A 16,342-nucleotide genomic window follows, 5' to 3' on the forward strand; every position below is an offset into this window, starting at 1 on the left:
TTTGCAGAGATCTCGGAGTTGTGAGATGCTGCTTAATGTCTTAAAAGGATTGATTTTCTGAAATATTGAATATCTGCTCTTAGAATACCTACCTTATCTTGGGAAGACTGTCATGCTGGGTAGGCAAAATATTCATTCTTCTTTTTAATGTCAAAGAGCAAACATTTTCTGTTGCACTGAAAAGAATGACTATTTGAGAACAAACAAAATAGGAAAGAAAAAAGTATAAAATCTCTTAGGATTTCTTAAAATAATAGGTATCCATTTAGTATGTATTTAATTTTGTAAGATGGAAATTTTACTTAAAAATTGTGTGTAGTCATGGTACAACTATAAAAGTCTTTTTCTGCCAAAAATATGTTACTAGCATTTTTCTGATCAGACCTAAACAGATCTTTCATTTTACACCAAATAATATCTGGTAGACTTAATGAAATGAATTCTTCATGGGTGTTAAAAGGGCAGAACAAGGGCATTTTATCTTCTGAATGTTATATGGCTGCATAAAATCGGGCCTTTGCTCAGCTGCTGTTTTTATAGTTAGAGTGGACATAAAGCAGGGGAACGAAGGTTCTTAAAAGCACAGTTGTGCTCTCTGCACTGTGTGCTGCCCACTGACCTGTGCTGACTCCTGGTGTATATTATGCAGCTCTAGAGCCATCCTACTTTATGTTTTGATCTCATGGTCTCCCTGATGGGCTTGGGGAACAGAGAATCACCCACTTAATACATTGGACACCTTGCAACTCCTGTTCCGATCTACGTACCCCTGCAGACCTCAGCCACAGGGAAATCCTCACCAGCAGTCACCTCAGAGTGACAGGCTGGGTTCCCTGGTCAATAATGTCACTAGAATTACCTAATGTTATTCTGGACCAAGGTATTATGGAAGAATGTGTCTGGCATTTTTAAAATAGGGATTATTTTTCAAATAGGAAATAAAAGCACAGCAATAAAGAGGAAAAATCCCATAAACCCCTGGATTGGACCCTGCTGCTGACTTTACACTAACACGCTGACTTTACACTAACATACAAAGTGTATTAAAATATTAATGTGGGATTAGGTGATACAAATAATAGGTCATATTGAAAAAAGATCAGAGAGATTCCAGGACACGTCCATTGAATTGTTTGACTTAATAGCTTTGGTTGTAATTTAAAAGCCTTAGCTGTGAGGTACCGACATACGTGGAAGATTTATCTTGGTGCTTTTATCTTAGGCACAATAATGATTCCTGCTGAAATCCTTGTAATACATATGAGTACTTTTAAAGATTTCTCAGTCTATTTCTTATGATACAAAAATAAAATATCCATGTATTTTAGATGAAACCATATATTTTAATTTTAAATGTAGCTTTTTCTGAGTAAGTAAAGAAATTAAGCTGATGCCAATCTTTTTCTCTTTCAAAAAGCTTGATGATTCTTACTAATTCCACATGTATTTCACTAATAGGAGAAATACCAATACCTCAGAAATCCTAGGGAATAATTTCTTTGTTCTGCTAAACTAACAACGTCAACATGCTGACAGCTGTATAGGTAAAAGAAAGCTAATCAACAAATATTATTCTTTTATAAGTTGCACTAAAGTACTTTGTGTCAGTGAATTTCTACTTCGTTTTAAAAACATTTATTTCTAATAAATGCCTCAAACCTCAATTACCCACACTTTTCAAAAATCAGTCCAGCAGCTGCTCTTTTTCTGAAATTTTCCTTTTTTTCCAGTCTCGGTAAGAGAAACCAAACACTGCAGTAAACATTTCTCACTCAGAGGAGGAACATGTGGAGAGGAAAAGGCAAGATACTGAAATACAGTGGCAATCAGTTTTATGTTCCTGCCTCAGCAACCTAGCATGCAGTGGTGTTCATTGACTTGGTGCTGCAATTTTGATTCTCCTTTGCCTGCCCACAGTATCACCAGCTGGAACTAACACAGCCAGCTGCTGTGTGCAGCTCTGCTTTTGAATACATGGTGCACTAAGAGAATAAACAAAGCGGCACTCCAAACTTTTGTGGTCTATGTAACACAGAATGTGAAACGCCAGCCGTATTGATGCACTCACTGATTATAACATTTAAACTTTGGTGCCCCTCATCAGTCTCTGAACAGTCTATTTCCATGGCCATTCAAAAGGTTAAGCGCTGGGATGGATTCAGCTATTTAAAATACTTTTTAGGATCTAGGAACTCTATGGAAACTGCCATGGTGTCTATCTGCCACAAGCTATCACAGCACGCTTTACAAACATTTCTTATATTTCCATGTTGACTAGATTTATCTAGTTGTCTACAAACTATTAATACCCTTGTTATTCTGTCTGAACTTTGGGAGTCTATAACTCCCAAAACAATATCTATGTGTTTAAAACCACATTAAGGAATAAGCTGTGTGGATTTGGCAAATGTAGAATTAAGCTTGCATGGGTGAGTTTATTTTAGCCTGTTGACATAGACATATCAAATGTTTTCACAGGTTTGTACACTGCTTGTTGTGTAAGACCTCATTTCAGCAGGGAATAAATGGGTGAGGTAATAAGCTGGTAAAATTGCAAGTTGGTTACCTAATTGCGTTCAATGCATGGGCTACTCTCTTCAGCACATCCCGAGGGCTTGATATCTTCTTTTCTGTTATCATTACTTTTTATCATTCTGCCACTTTCCAATTTTATATGTCTATGTTTTTTCTTTGCTTCTGCCTTTCTAAAGTTCCTTGTCCATTACCCTTATAACAGCCTCATGATCTTATTCTGGTGCCTTTCACTAAGGCTAGTATTTAGAGAAAAAGGGAGTCAGCCATCTTCGTGAATTTTTCTTACTCCTGGAAGCTGTAGAGATTCACAGATCAGAATATCTCTGATCAGCTCACCTTGTCTTCCAACAGGAAACGCTAAAGAAAAAACGTAATCATGTTAACCTCCCAGAGACATAATATGTAACTTATTTAGCAAACAGAATCTTATAAAAATATAACTCCTGAGCTGCTGATTTTGTGGTAAGTTTGCAGATAATATTTTTCAGAACAAAAATGCATCTCTGAATAGGTTCCATTGCAAGACTTTTTGAGTCAGCAGCTCAAATGCAGAGGTGATGGCATTTCAGGCATCTTAATGTGAGCAAAACATATTTTGCTTGTGATTCATTCTGAGAAATAGCCAAGTTTTTTAAGCCAAAAACCTGCTTTAATCTACATTCAAGATCAATTAAGAATGTGTCCTCAGGCAAACACATGGCATGGAAAATGTCTGCCTTGAGGAATTAAAATTTAGCAGTAATAAGTAATGAGAAAGAGGATTAAAAAATGGCACATCTGAAGGCAACTGTACAAACATTTCTACCTGTGATGTTACACAACGCTTTCGGTGAGAAAAAATTAGTATTGATACAAAGGACCTGATTGCAGTTTTGCCTGTGCTGAATTCTTGCCTTGCTCCAGTGTATGCATTTTGCAAGTTCAGTTGGATCTGGGATTTCACACTAAACCCACTGCCCATTGTGAAGTTTGCCTGTGTAAGTCCCATGTAATACCCTTAGGAAAAAAAAAAAGTGCAATAGGAACTTTCATACTAAGCTTTTGTCTCACAGGTTCTTGATTTCACCCTCTTCGTGTGTAAAAATTGAGAAAAATACATAAAATTCTTGGCCAAATCTCACTTTTTCACCTGATAAGGTTGGATAGCCAGTTATTGCCACTGATCAAAGTGTGCAGTCTCTGAGTTTTTGCCTGTGTCTTGCCTCGGAGGTCATTAACATGATGGTCATTAACCATCATGTATGCATCCATGTGATGCATACATGATGACATATCCCTCCTCCACTGACTGACACGACGAAGAGCTTTGGTTGTTTTTAAAATCTTAAAACAAGATTTAAATGCCTCAGTAATTCACAGATAGGAAGAAAACAACTGTTTGAAAGGAATAGAAATATGTATTTTTTTCAGATGAAAAATATTTTGCTCAGCTGCTGTCACCAGCACCTTGAACTATGTAGTTTTTCACTTTTGAGTGGTCTCCTCAATCAGCTTCCATGAGGTTTAATCCTCTTCAGTACTCAAAAGGAAATTTTTATGGAAATTGACAGAAACTTGAGGGGCCTTTGCCATTTCAAGTGATAGAAACTACAGCCTCTCATCATAGACAGCAAAAACTACTAGGACATAGACGCATAGGAGCGAGTACGAAGGAGGGACATGAAGATGATCAGAGGACTGGAGCACCTCTTCTATGAGGAAAGGCTGAAAGTATTGGTGTTCTTCAACCTGGAGAAGAGAAAGATCTGGGCTGAACTTATAGCAGCCTTTCAGCACCTACAAGAGAGGTGCAGAGGGACTTTTAACAAGGGATTGTATTGATAGAACAAGGGGAAATGACTTTAAATTGAAAGAGGGCAAGTCTAGATTAGATAGAAGGAAAAATTCTTTACAATGAGGGTGGTAAACCTCTAGAACAGGTTGCTCAGAGAAGCTGTGGAGGTTCCATTGCTGGAAGTATTCAAGGACAGGTTGTATGGAGCTTTGAGTAACCTGGTCTAGTGAAAGATGTCCCTGCACAGTGCAGAAGGGTTGGAACGTGATGACATTTAAGGCTTCTTGTAACCAAACAATCTATGACCCTGTGATTCTGTGGTGCTACTATAAAATGCAACAGCTGCAGCAGCAGCTTTTGAGCTGAGAGAAAAAATGTAGCAATTGAAGAGCATATTACTGTCTTCATATTATCTACATAACTTATGGTTAATATTCAGTGAAAGCTGTGGAGAAAGAACACAGCCTCTATGGTTTTGTACATGTGATGCTATTTCCATGTATTTCCTCAACAAAGGAGTCTCAGTTTCTCTGCATACAAAATATATTTCTCCAGATGATGAAATCTTTAGACCTCTGTTTGCTGTAGCCCCTAGTGTACATCTATGTCAGTAAGCTAAACATCACCAAAGCACAGCTTTACTATAGGTCAACAACAATCCGATTTTGACTTATGCCTGTTAATACCATCCCTGGCAATGCAAAATTTTATCTGGGGATAGTCAAACCCGGATATCATTCACAATTGTATGAATAAGGTCAAACTATTTTGAGGGGCACGAGAATTTAGCTTCCTGAAGAACTGCTATTTGCCATCAAGGCCAGAGAACAGGGGCCACTTTGGGTTGCTGTCATAGACACTGCTGGGTAAGAAACTGAAGGCCAGCAGGAAATATTGCATCAACTGGATTATGAAGAGGAACACCAAAACATCTGTCAGAAGCTGGCAAATTCGTAAGCAAGAATTCTCCACTCACGTAATATTTTAGTACTCGTTTCAAATCTCAAGAAATGCAAAACTGAAACATGACGGTATTGCTTTAGGCGAACTGTGCAGCTGGCCCTGTGCCATGCCTCAGACAGAAACTGACAGTGGAAATGTGGGGAAGAGTGGAGGAACAGGGAAAGCAATTCTGACTGAGGGACTGTCTGAGGAAGAACTGAGTGTTCAACCATGACAGTCTTTCCACTACAGATCCCCAGTCACTTGTGTGATCCTTTTAGCAAGGTCACCACTTGATGTCATATGGAATGCCTACAAAAATAAAACAGCAAAAAAAATCTCCTGAAACTTCTTCAAAACAAAACCTGCCAAGAATTAAGAATACTCTTCTGTCATTATTTATCTTAATATACTTACTTCTAGACCCCTTTATAATGCCCAGACCACAGGTATTCCCCCAGTAACTTCTACAACTCCCTTTGCTACCTTTCAAACCCGGACATCTACTTTTGTACCACCTGCATTTTAATTGCACTCTGGATAACCTAGTTCATGCATAAACAATTTCATTCAAAAGTAAGCAGGTTTGGAGCTATAGTATTGTCTTTTAATAATCCTAACACAAACTACAGATACTCAGGTCTCCTTTTTTTCTGCTGGATTCAAGCCATTTTCTATTGTTTAGGCTATGTGATCTGTGGAGCAAATGAGAGGTGACTTCTTATCTACAAGAAAAAGCTGTCTGATAAATCAAAAAGATGAATAATTTATAACACAGAAGCAGAAAAAATCCCAGCATTTCACACTGTTTTTCATGCAGAATGTCACATGAATTCCAAATGGACCAAGGAATTTGTGCGCTTGAGACTAAATTCATTGGCAGAAATGAAACGAGGGAGGAGAAGTCTCAGTATTGTTGTGATTGTAGTTTACTCAAGGAAAGAAGTTATGATCCAGCTATTCTTTTTTTCTGTATTGACTTAAAGAGAGAAATAAATTAAAACTACAAAAATCAATGCAAAGGAATATTTATAAAACACATTCAGGCAGCATCGGTACTGCAAATAAGTCAGGGCTTGTGCTGTGTTGTTTTTTTGTCTCCACTCTCAATTTCAGTCTGGTTAGCCAATGACTATGAAGTTATTATTATGTTGCTTCATAATCAGACATTAGAAGGACCAGCAACTGGAGAAATGTGATTGAATATTACTATTACTACTGTGGCCCCACAGTAGTTGCCAATTGATTTACATATAACCTCACAGAAGATGGCTTAAAGGCTCTCAGGAAATGACTAAGCAAGTTGAGTGTGCAATGGGCAGATATGCAATATCTTTCTGATATAAGAGCAACAAAAAGCACTAACAATAACATCCCCAGGAAAGAGAAGCCCTGCACACTGCTAAGGCAATAGGGAGAATGCAGATAAAACCAGAGGGACCTCCAGTGCTCTGTGGAGCATTGGACGGGCGATCGCATCTCCCTCCCTTCCTCCCTCCCAGTCTGAGATACAGAACTCAAAACAGCTTAACAAAAACCCACCACCACAATTACCAGTTTGGGCTTGATGTTTCAGTAAGCCCCTGAGTTCTGGGCATCTGAGCCAGTGTGACTTGGATTCTCCGGTGTCTCCTTTATTGATAGACCCAAAGAGAGTATTTTAATGTATTTTTGTTGGATGTCCCACTCTTTACCTCTGTCTCTTTCTTCCTGTTCGTAGCATGACAGAAAAATTTGGATTGAAAGGGACTTCTGAACATCATCTAGCCTCTCTTTCTCTAAATCTAGTGATTTTTCACTAGACCATGTTTCTCAAAGGCAAATCCAACCTGACCAGTGATGGGGGATCCATAACTTCTGTGGGCAATCTGTTCCACTGTCTCACCATCTTCACTGTAAAAACTTTCTTCCTTATGTGCAGTCTAAATCTGATATTTTTCAGTTTAAGACCATCACCGCTTTTCCTGTCACTACAGGCCTTGGCTAATTTTTTCTCAAACTTCTTACAAGCTCCTTTTATGTAATAAAAGACCCAAACAATATATTATGGCAGTTGTTCCAATCTGACTTCATATTAAATTAATGAGATTACTTAAAGCCAAATACTAGGCCTAATCTTGAAGACTTCATAGCTGAAATACACTAAGGATTTGGAAAACTAAGGGAGTCACTTTCACAGCTTTCAGCAGATGTATTTTTTTGTGTATGCTGTGGTAGATTTCTCTGCAAAGTGAGCATGCTGTCTAATTTGATCTATCTCTGCTGTAAACTTTTTAAATGATGGTAAAATGTTGCCTAGAAATCTACAAGCATTCAGGAAAAATAGACTGTGGGAATTTTGTTTTTCCAAAATACCCATGTTCTGCTTGGAAATCTCTAAATATTTTGATATATTACTGTGATTATTGCTCAAGCATAAAATACAGATAAACTAGTCATATATAATTAAATGAAAGCAAATCAAAAAATTCTACAGATCAGCTTGAAATTGTTACTTTGTCACAATATTTAAAATACATCTTTTAGTTCAATTTCACATTTTCTGAGAGAAATTAAGAGCATGTTAAAAAGCACAAAAATGAAATGTTTTTTCTACTCTTCATCAGTAGAGAGCACTGTTAGACAGCAACAGTTCTCCAAACCCTCTCAAGCCATGCAGGCACTGAATCACTGTCTGAAGCCAGTGGTACAGCACCTTGGGCAACTAAGTCAAATTCAAAATGAGAGAAAAAAAGCAGGAGTAGGCTAATCATCATATTCTAAAGAAGCACGAATGCATTTTTTTACAAGCTAATATTATAGATGTGACATTAGTAATTGTGAACTCAGACAACTAAACATCTATTCGCATAAACTTCCAGGGACGGAAAAGACAAAAGCTGTTCACAAAGAGGCACTTACAGCAAATCCAGTGAACACAATGAAGCTGTACTCTAGTCCATATCAAGATGTTATCTGAAGATTAATAAGACAGAGTGAAATTAATTAAATTGCAGTGGTAAAGGGAATTGAATGAAGGTATGAAATGAATGGTGTGCAGTAGTCATTACTGGCCATGTCTTGTGCTGGGTGCTGCACTGTGCTGCTTAATTGGTTCTCTGGGAGACAAGGGAAAATCTGACCATTTATCCTACAGTTTTCATATGAAGAAGGCTAAGACTAGTTTGGACTAGTGAAGTCAAAGAGTAAAGCCAATTCTTATGGACATGAATACCCGAATCCATCATCAGGCTCTGGCAATTGAACTACATCAGTCACCTTCAAGAAAAAATTTTGTCCTCATTTTTAATAAAATTTCCTATTGCATGCACATATACGTTTAAATTCACCTCAGACTTACACTAAACTGTAGTTTAAATCAAAAGAAAATTATGAGGCACCAGATAATAGCTTCCCTCTTAGTATGTCACTACTAACATGTTTGTGTATTCGTATGGGATACACAGGCACAGGAGGTTCTCTCTATTTAATGAGCTTTCTTATTGTAAAAGCCAGAACAGATGTCACAAATGAGACTGAAACTTTTGGATACCTCCTAGTTGTCAATGAACTTCCAGGACAATGAAATATATAACTGCTGTTTGAGTAAGTGATAGCCATTCTCCAGGGTCCAGGTCAACTTGGATCCTTCCTAAGAGCACACTAAAAATACCACGTGCAAAAACCTACCTTTGGAGCAATAGTTTCTCAACAGTTAAATATAATTAAGTCCACAATCAACATATCCAACCTTTCCTTCCCTCTGTTTTCTGTGTTCTTAAGCATTTTACGCAATATGATTAGACAGATGTGCAAACAAGAGTATCTCAAAATGTGACAAAAAAGATTAATCACTGGCTCCAACCCTTGTTTAAATCAAGGGGAAAGCTTGCAACATCTGGAGTGTTGTAGGCACTTCCTTCAAAAAATCAGGAGTTTCAGATATACAAAAAATACCCAAAGCAAAAAGGAATTTAGGAAGACATTTTTTGTCTTGGTGACTTATTTCCCAGCTTCTTAACTACAAAGTGCATTTTCTGAGCTATCTATTGCACTGTCAGATAAAGAGGACATTGCAATCTATTAACATAGTGGTCCAACTAGTTTAGCATTGACTGCATTCTGATGTTGATTTTAAACACTTTGAGGCTTTAGCATTTGAGGCTAGTTCTCAGTTCCATGTCTGTCTTGCCAGGAGAGGAAGGATCCATCTGCTCGCACACATCCCTACCTGACATCTGCCTCACAGAGCTTACAGCAAAGGACAGAACCTCACCACATTTGTGGTCCTGGCATTTGACCAGCACACTCAGAACTTCTCTATTTCAGCTAGGAGGGGACAGCTCATAATGGTGCTGTTTGTATGTGCTGGGTGCCCAGATCCAGATTGACGGCTTCCCAAGTCAGCGGTGGGGAGATGAAGATCCCAGCAGAGCTTGACCCCAGATTCCATTGAAAGGTCCCTGGTGCTATTCTGGCAAGAGCCATGAGCAAAGCAGTCAGAGTGTAGATTAATCTATGCAGAACTGTGCTGCAGACAATGAACTATCGTCATAAAGTCTTCCACAGACATTTCAAAGAGATTTTGTTCCAGAGTTTGTGCACAATATACCACTTGTTTAATTCACATAAGGAAACTTCTTGCATGCACATTTGAAAAGCCTTTTACACTTGCCCGAGCTATAGAAAGCAACAAAAAAGGGCTTTCTTTTAAAGTGAAGACATGGTATTTTTACAGCATCCAAGAGGAAATGACCTTACCAGAGGTTATGGTCCCATCACCTGTGTAACACAATGACATTCTTGTGGAAGCGGTTTATATGAGAGCAAATTTCAAAGCTGAAAAGGGAATTGCTATCTTCAAAAATCTTAGTAAACCTCTTCCTTAAATCTAGATATTTTGTTCCATTCCACTCACAAATATAAGGAGCAGATCCCTCCCTCAAGGACCTTTTCCAACTGCATCTCTGTGGTTTGAATGACTGCTGCCCTGCTCATCATCTCCTGACCAGTGCAAGGTGCCTGCCATAGTGCTGAATGATTAGTACCTTGCAGTCACCATTTCATACAGTTCTGCAGAGATGTGTATCAGCAGCACAAGATTCAGTGGCAGAGTATCATCAGCCTGGGTTTTATAATTTTCCATGCAGCTGAGCCAGACTGCTTCCTTGACCTTGTATTTCTCTCTCCCTCCTCTCTCTGCAGAGCGCCTGGTTCTTCACTGTCCCTGCCTGCAATCTTGCCACTGTTGGTGCCAGAGCCTTCCCAACTGCTGCTTCTGCCATCTGGAACAGCCTCCTTATATCTCACTGCTTCATTGCCCCTCTGTCTCTGTTCAAACCCCTATTCTTTCCTCCTCATCTATTACTACATAATTTTTTGTTTTCCACTGTTCTTACTTGTTTATTAACTCTGTAATGCCCCATACGTTCCAGCTTGCTTAAAATAAATTAAAATTAAATTAAAAGAAGAAACAGTTTACTCAATTACTCATATTTACTCTGAATCAAGGAGGGGTGAGATTGGAGGGGGAGGGTGGGGGAGGAAAGGAAATAAATAGAGGTTAAGCTGTAAATAGAAAAAGAACTAGAAAAATTCTGTGACCATAGTATTACTCATTTTAAAAGGAGTTCCCTTTTTGGAGGGGTGGCTCATGATAGTGCAGGTGGGAGTAGGGAAGTCCAATCTTTCTGAAAGGCTGTGTTGCATTAAATCCAACTCCTTGTTCTATTTGGTTTGAGTAATTTTTGATAGTGCAGTATTCTCGCTCGTCCCAGGCCAATGCTTGGAGCAGCAGGCTTCTGAGCTGCTACCTGGCATTTATATGCCTTGGCTGTTGTTCCTTGCCAGGATACAGGATTCTGAAACCTGACCGGCATGACAGAGAACCAAAATTCCTGAGAACATTGCTCCTTGCACTCCCAGTAGCACTAAAATAATGCAGAGAGCATTCTGGAAGAGTTCTGTTCCTGCATTAGGATTTTGATCATACAGAAAACTCCCTGCAACAAATATAAAGATATGATAGGTTGGTGGTGTTTTTTTTTTCCTTGCAAAGTCCATATCTGAATGTGTTAAATCCATGTATTGATTAAGTGGCTTGTTTTATATCTCCTTTTATCAAAAACATCTGACAAAGTGAATTTCTATAATTATGTAGGTAACTGTGGAATTTACTGCCAGAGGGCCATATTAACTGCCTCAAAATTTTCCATGAAGGAAGGCTTGGAAACTCTTTGCAAAACTGTATGTGGCACAGGATATATAAGATTTTATTACTTCCACAGCATATAGATGTGGGTAGCATCAAACAGAAAGGTACCTGATATGGTTCTCTGTGCATAATGGGACAGAAATACTTTACAGTATGAGTTATTGTCCCTGTGACTCCTGATTGCCTGGATAATGTGACCTGCCTCAGCTGTACTCTGGCTGACAGACCTGTATATACTCAAAAACCTTTGGGTGAAAATCCAGTGCATACTATGGTCTCACACTGTCAGGGAATATATCTCCCAGATCCCAGCCTGAAAGCTAATTTTTACATCCAATATTCATAATGAGAAAGTTCAGTTTTTAAAAACTTATTTGTGAATTCACATTCACCACAAATATATGACATATTTCATTGGCATAGATATGTATAAAAGTTTTGCCAATTGCAGTGTTCCAGTCTGGGTTCTGTCGCAGTAATTTTTTTTTTTTGTATGTTTTGAGCAATGTATCTGAATAAAATTCTCATCGTTAAAGAGCAGATGCCAACTTATGCCTAGATTTTTTTCTGATCAAATTTGCAAGCTGTCTAGGCCACTATCACAGTTACAAACATACATCCATTATTAACTCCTAATATTTACTCCTTAAGTGATTACACATCATTGGTAATTTGCACTAATCTTTATAAAATGCATTCACATTCTCTTACATAAATTGCACAGATGAGCTAAAATCTTTCCTTAAAATATCACTATGTATACCCTAAAATAGATATATTCTAGCTTTGGGACAAGTTATACTTAAAATATCTCATGGATTAATTAATCACAAAGAAGTGAAAAAATTCACTAATATAGACAATAAAAATTAAAAGCTAAACGACTACTCACATAAGTGAAAAATGGCTTTTTGTTTATTGTCACTGTACCATTACGAATTACTTAATTTGATCCTAAGAAGAAAAATGGAATCAGTTTGTAGCAGAAGATGGTTGACACTGCTAATGATTTCATAAAAGCAGTGAATGATGGTGTAAGAAAGGAATCTCAAACCAAACACGTTGTGTCTAAGCAGGAGCTGGATGAACGACGGTGGCATGCTCAGGGTTAACTCTTAGGTATCCTGAGTTGGTGTGCAGGGCTCAAGCAGAGAAGGAGCAGAGAGGCCCTTTCTGCCATGCTACGGGACACATCTGGGAGTGATGCCTGAAGTTTTAGCTTTCATGGTTTTCAGATTCTGTGCTGCCTAGGGGTGCAGTTCTGAGCCTCACATTAAGTGTTAGTGAGCTCTCTTCACAGAGTGGGTACAAAAACCAAATCCTTTTCATGCTGGGGACCAAGCACAATTGTTAAAAGTTTTCAGACCTAAAAGCATAAACAATAGTGGATTGAAGAGAGGGAACAAGGAGGATGGGACTTCATAACCTAAAGCTGTAATTGGACAGCTAAACCCCAATATGCAAATGGGCCAAAACTTATAAAAGTGTGAGACCTTGTGACCATTTGTCCATTTTGTGACCATTTGGGGTCCACCTTGGGTGTGGTCTTGGCCAAGCTCTTGTACTGCCCAAGATGTATCCTTTAAGACCTTTCAATAAATACCTACTTTATTCTCTGGCTCTGTCCAGTCTCTGTTCCAGGTCAGCCTTCCCAAGACATCAGGAGGAAGCCAAGAAGGAAGTTGCAGGCTGCCCAAACAAGACTTGCAGGGGATACAGATAGTAAGGAAAACAAACAAGGAAAAAAGATCATTATTCACAGTGAGTTCTGAACAGATAAGACATAATAACATCTCCCAGGTGACTGGGTACTACTAACACAGGTCACATTGAATCTGAAGGTGCCATATCAGAAGTATCATACTTAGCTGTCACTAGGAATGGAGCATGTTTTTCTGTCTTTGCCTTCACTATTCTAACTATGTATATATGTTTCAATGGGCAGTTCCAGCTTCTTAAACCTACATGTACATATCCCTCTTCCATACATTTGAGATGTGATACAAGTGGCTGAGAATCATTCCTCACAGTGCTACGTTTTCTGCCTCACTGCAGCTTGGTGACATCTGCAAATATATGACACTTTTGCAAAAAACATAGCAATGCACTACAAAATAACAGATTGTTGAAAAAAATGAGCTTGTTTAATACTGCCTTGATCAATGTCAATGCCTAGGAAACAAAAAGATTTTTCAGAGAATCAAGCCTCAGTCTTTTTAAGTGCCTATGTTTGATCAAAAAGCATGCAGTAATCTTTGCAGGGTTTTTTTTCCCTCTCATGTTGATGAAGGCTCAGTTGAAGCACTCTCTATATATTTGCCCTTGTTCCCAAAGTCTACTTTTCAGATGATTACACTTGCCTTGTTGAAAGGGTCCCAGAATTAATTATTTTGTCTACCAGTAGCATAGCTCTAGAGTTTTCTAGACTTCAAGAGAGTAGTTAGCTTAAAAAAGATAATGAGACCAAGAGAGGTAGTAATAAAAGGATGTGAATATTCAGAAGGCGATTTAATTTCAAGCTCTGTAATGGGACATGGACCATTATACACATGGATATTTGCTAGAAAGTGAACCTATTTCCTTAAAAAGAATAAAAATACTGAGTATCCTTCAGACAGAAATATTTTCAGTCATCTTCATAGTCCAAGTTAGACCGGAAAGACCATTGCAGAAAATTCTAGCTTATTTGCTTTATGCTCCCAGTACCAACTTAATGTCACTTTCAACTTACTAATTGTACAAAACATTACCCAAGTAATCTGGTCCTGAATTTTCAAATTAAAGGGTTTTGAGAGGGCTATTTTTTGCTTGTTTGTTTCTAGTTGGAATTTTTTTAAAAGTGTTTAAAGTTTCAGTTCAGGAGTATGTCTCATGAATGATGGGATATAGCTACACAAACAAATTAGCACAAAGGAGGTTTATCTGCATATATTTTGTTAAGTGCTATGTGATATATATATATTTGCATGCTTTTATCCCACAATGCACAAAGCAGTTCATCTCTTGCTGAATGTGGAATATTCTACATTACATTTAGTTTTTAGAAAGATCATGGAACAGCAGTTTTTTTCAGTTGACTATTCTGTGAAAACATACACCCACAATTTTTGCTAAAGGGTCACTCTGCTGCAGGCACTGATTTCAGTGATTTTTAACAAATTTTGCTCTTGTCCCTTTAGTGAGTTGTACTTTTCTGAAAATTTTGTCTTGTTCTATATTTAAAGTGAATTGACCTGGCTTTTTCTTGCCTTAAAAGAAAATGTTTTTCATCTATTAGTTAAATAAGAAGTTGTATTCCAGTTATATTTTTATTAGGCTGAATGTCTAGAAATTTCTCAGTTCAGATTTCTCTTACAATTCTGTAAGTAACAAATCCCTTTTTCTTTGATGTTTACAGAATTCTTCAGTCTAATTAGATAGCTCCAGAATCATTATGAAGAATGAAATGGAGGATAGCCTGAAATCTGATTTTGTTTCATCACAGAGATGTAATTTAGCAACATGAAACAGAGATTTAAAAGAAGAACAAAAGGTTTTCACTACAAGCATTCTCTATCAATGAGTGTTATCTACATGGAGTTCAAACTCTACAGACAAGCTGGCCTTACACAGTAATTGTGACCTTCAACACCATCCATCTGCTACAGTGTAAATTAGAAACTACTAACCAAAAGATCCAGCTTTCCACTGATGAGATCATTTTGATATCTTCAGTTCTAAACATTTCTTCTGCACTCTCTGGTTCTGTCTAATTAATTGGTATCAAGGAAAAAAATCACAGGCATGATAGATGCTTTTTTCCCATTTCTATTGCTGCACTATAACAGCTCTTTACAAAATGGGGTAATTGTAACACCTCTGTGAGTGAGAACAAGTCAATAAAACTGGATAAAACAAGTGGCATAGAGGCAGAAATGTAGGTACTCAGCACACAGAGAAGGTGCAAGGCAAGACCTTCAAGAATCAAAAATTTTGAAATTTTGGGTGCCTTAGTTTTGAAGAATCTAATGAAAAGCCTTGCATTTCTTTGGGAAAAGTTTAACAGGTGTACATTACCTATTATAGATACTTTATGGAAGTCAGTGAGAGCACAAATCACTTCTGTATTGGTGTTTTTTATGGACAGCAGCAGCACTGTGCAAATTTAGGCTTTATAGATATTCCTATGTCTCTTCTGTGTTTCATTTCTTCTCAACAGAAGTTTCTGACCACAGAATAATAGTGTAGTCAGATAAGTACCTCGAGCTACTAAAAAGGGGATATTTTGTTACCAAACAAGCCCTGCAGAGAAGGACAGTCAAATGAAAATTGCCTTTTCATGTTTACTTCCTAGACGTTTGGAAATTTTGCAAAAGAAAGTTGGGACAAAAGTACCCAGCTTCTTTGACTCAACATTATGTACACAGAGATTATTGGTACAGTGATTTAAATAACATTTGCTTACATGCCTATGGTGTCCTGATATGCACTGAGGGCTCCAGACAAAATTCCAAAAGAAAAATCCAGATGGTGCACCTGATCTAGCTGGCCATAAAGCCTTTCTTGAAGCATTTCGCCCCTTAAGTAAAGAAAACAAACAGACCCCCAGTTGATTCTGCTTTTATTCATTCTTGACAAGAAAAGAACCATTACTACAATGATAAGTGACAGCAATCATCATAACATTGCAAAAGAAGCATCCAGAACTACAGTGAAACATACTGAAAAGGAAAAACAAATATATTGAATATACTGGAAGAAGATGATGTAACAAATGGCCACTTGTTCAATAAATTGCCTTGTTTTGTATGTTTGTTTTGAAAGAGGATCTAAATTTCTGAGATATAATTGCATTTGAAAGTCACTCATCAAAAATAATAAAGAAAATATTCCCTTTGCCCAGTTTTAGAATAATGATG

Source organism: Prinia subflava, chromosome 1, assembly GCF_021018805.1.
Source record: "Prinia subflava isolate CZ2003 ecotype Zambia chromosome 1, Cam_Psub_1.2, whole genome shotgun sequence".
Lineage (NCBI taxonomy): Eukaryota > Metazoa > Chordata > Aves > Passeriformes > Cisticolidae > Prinia > Prinia subflava.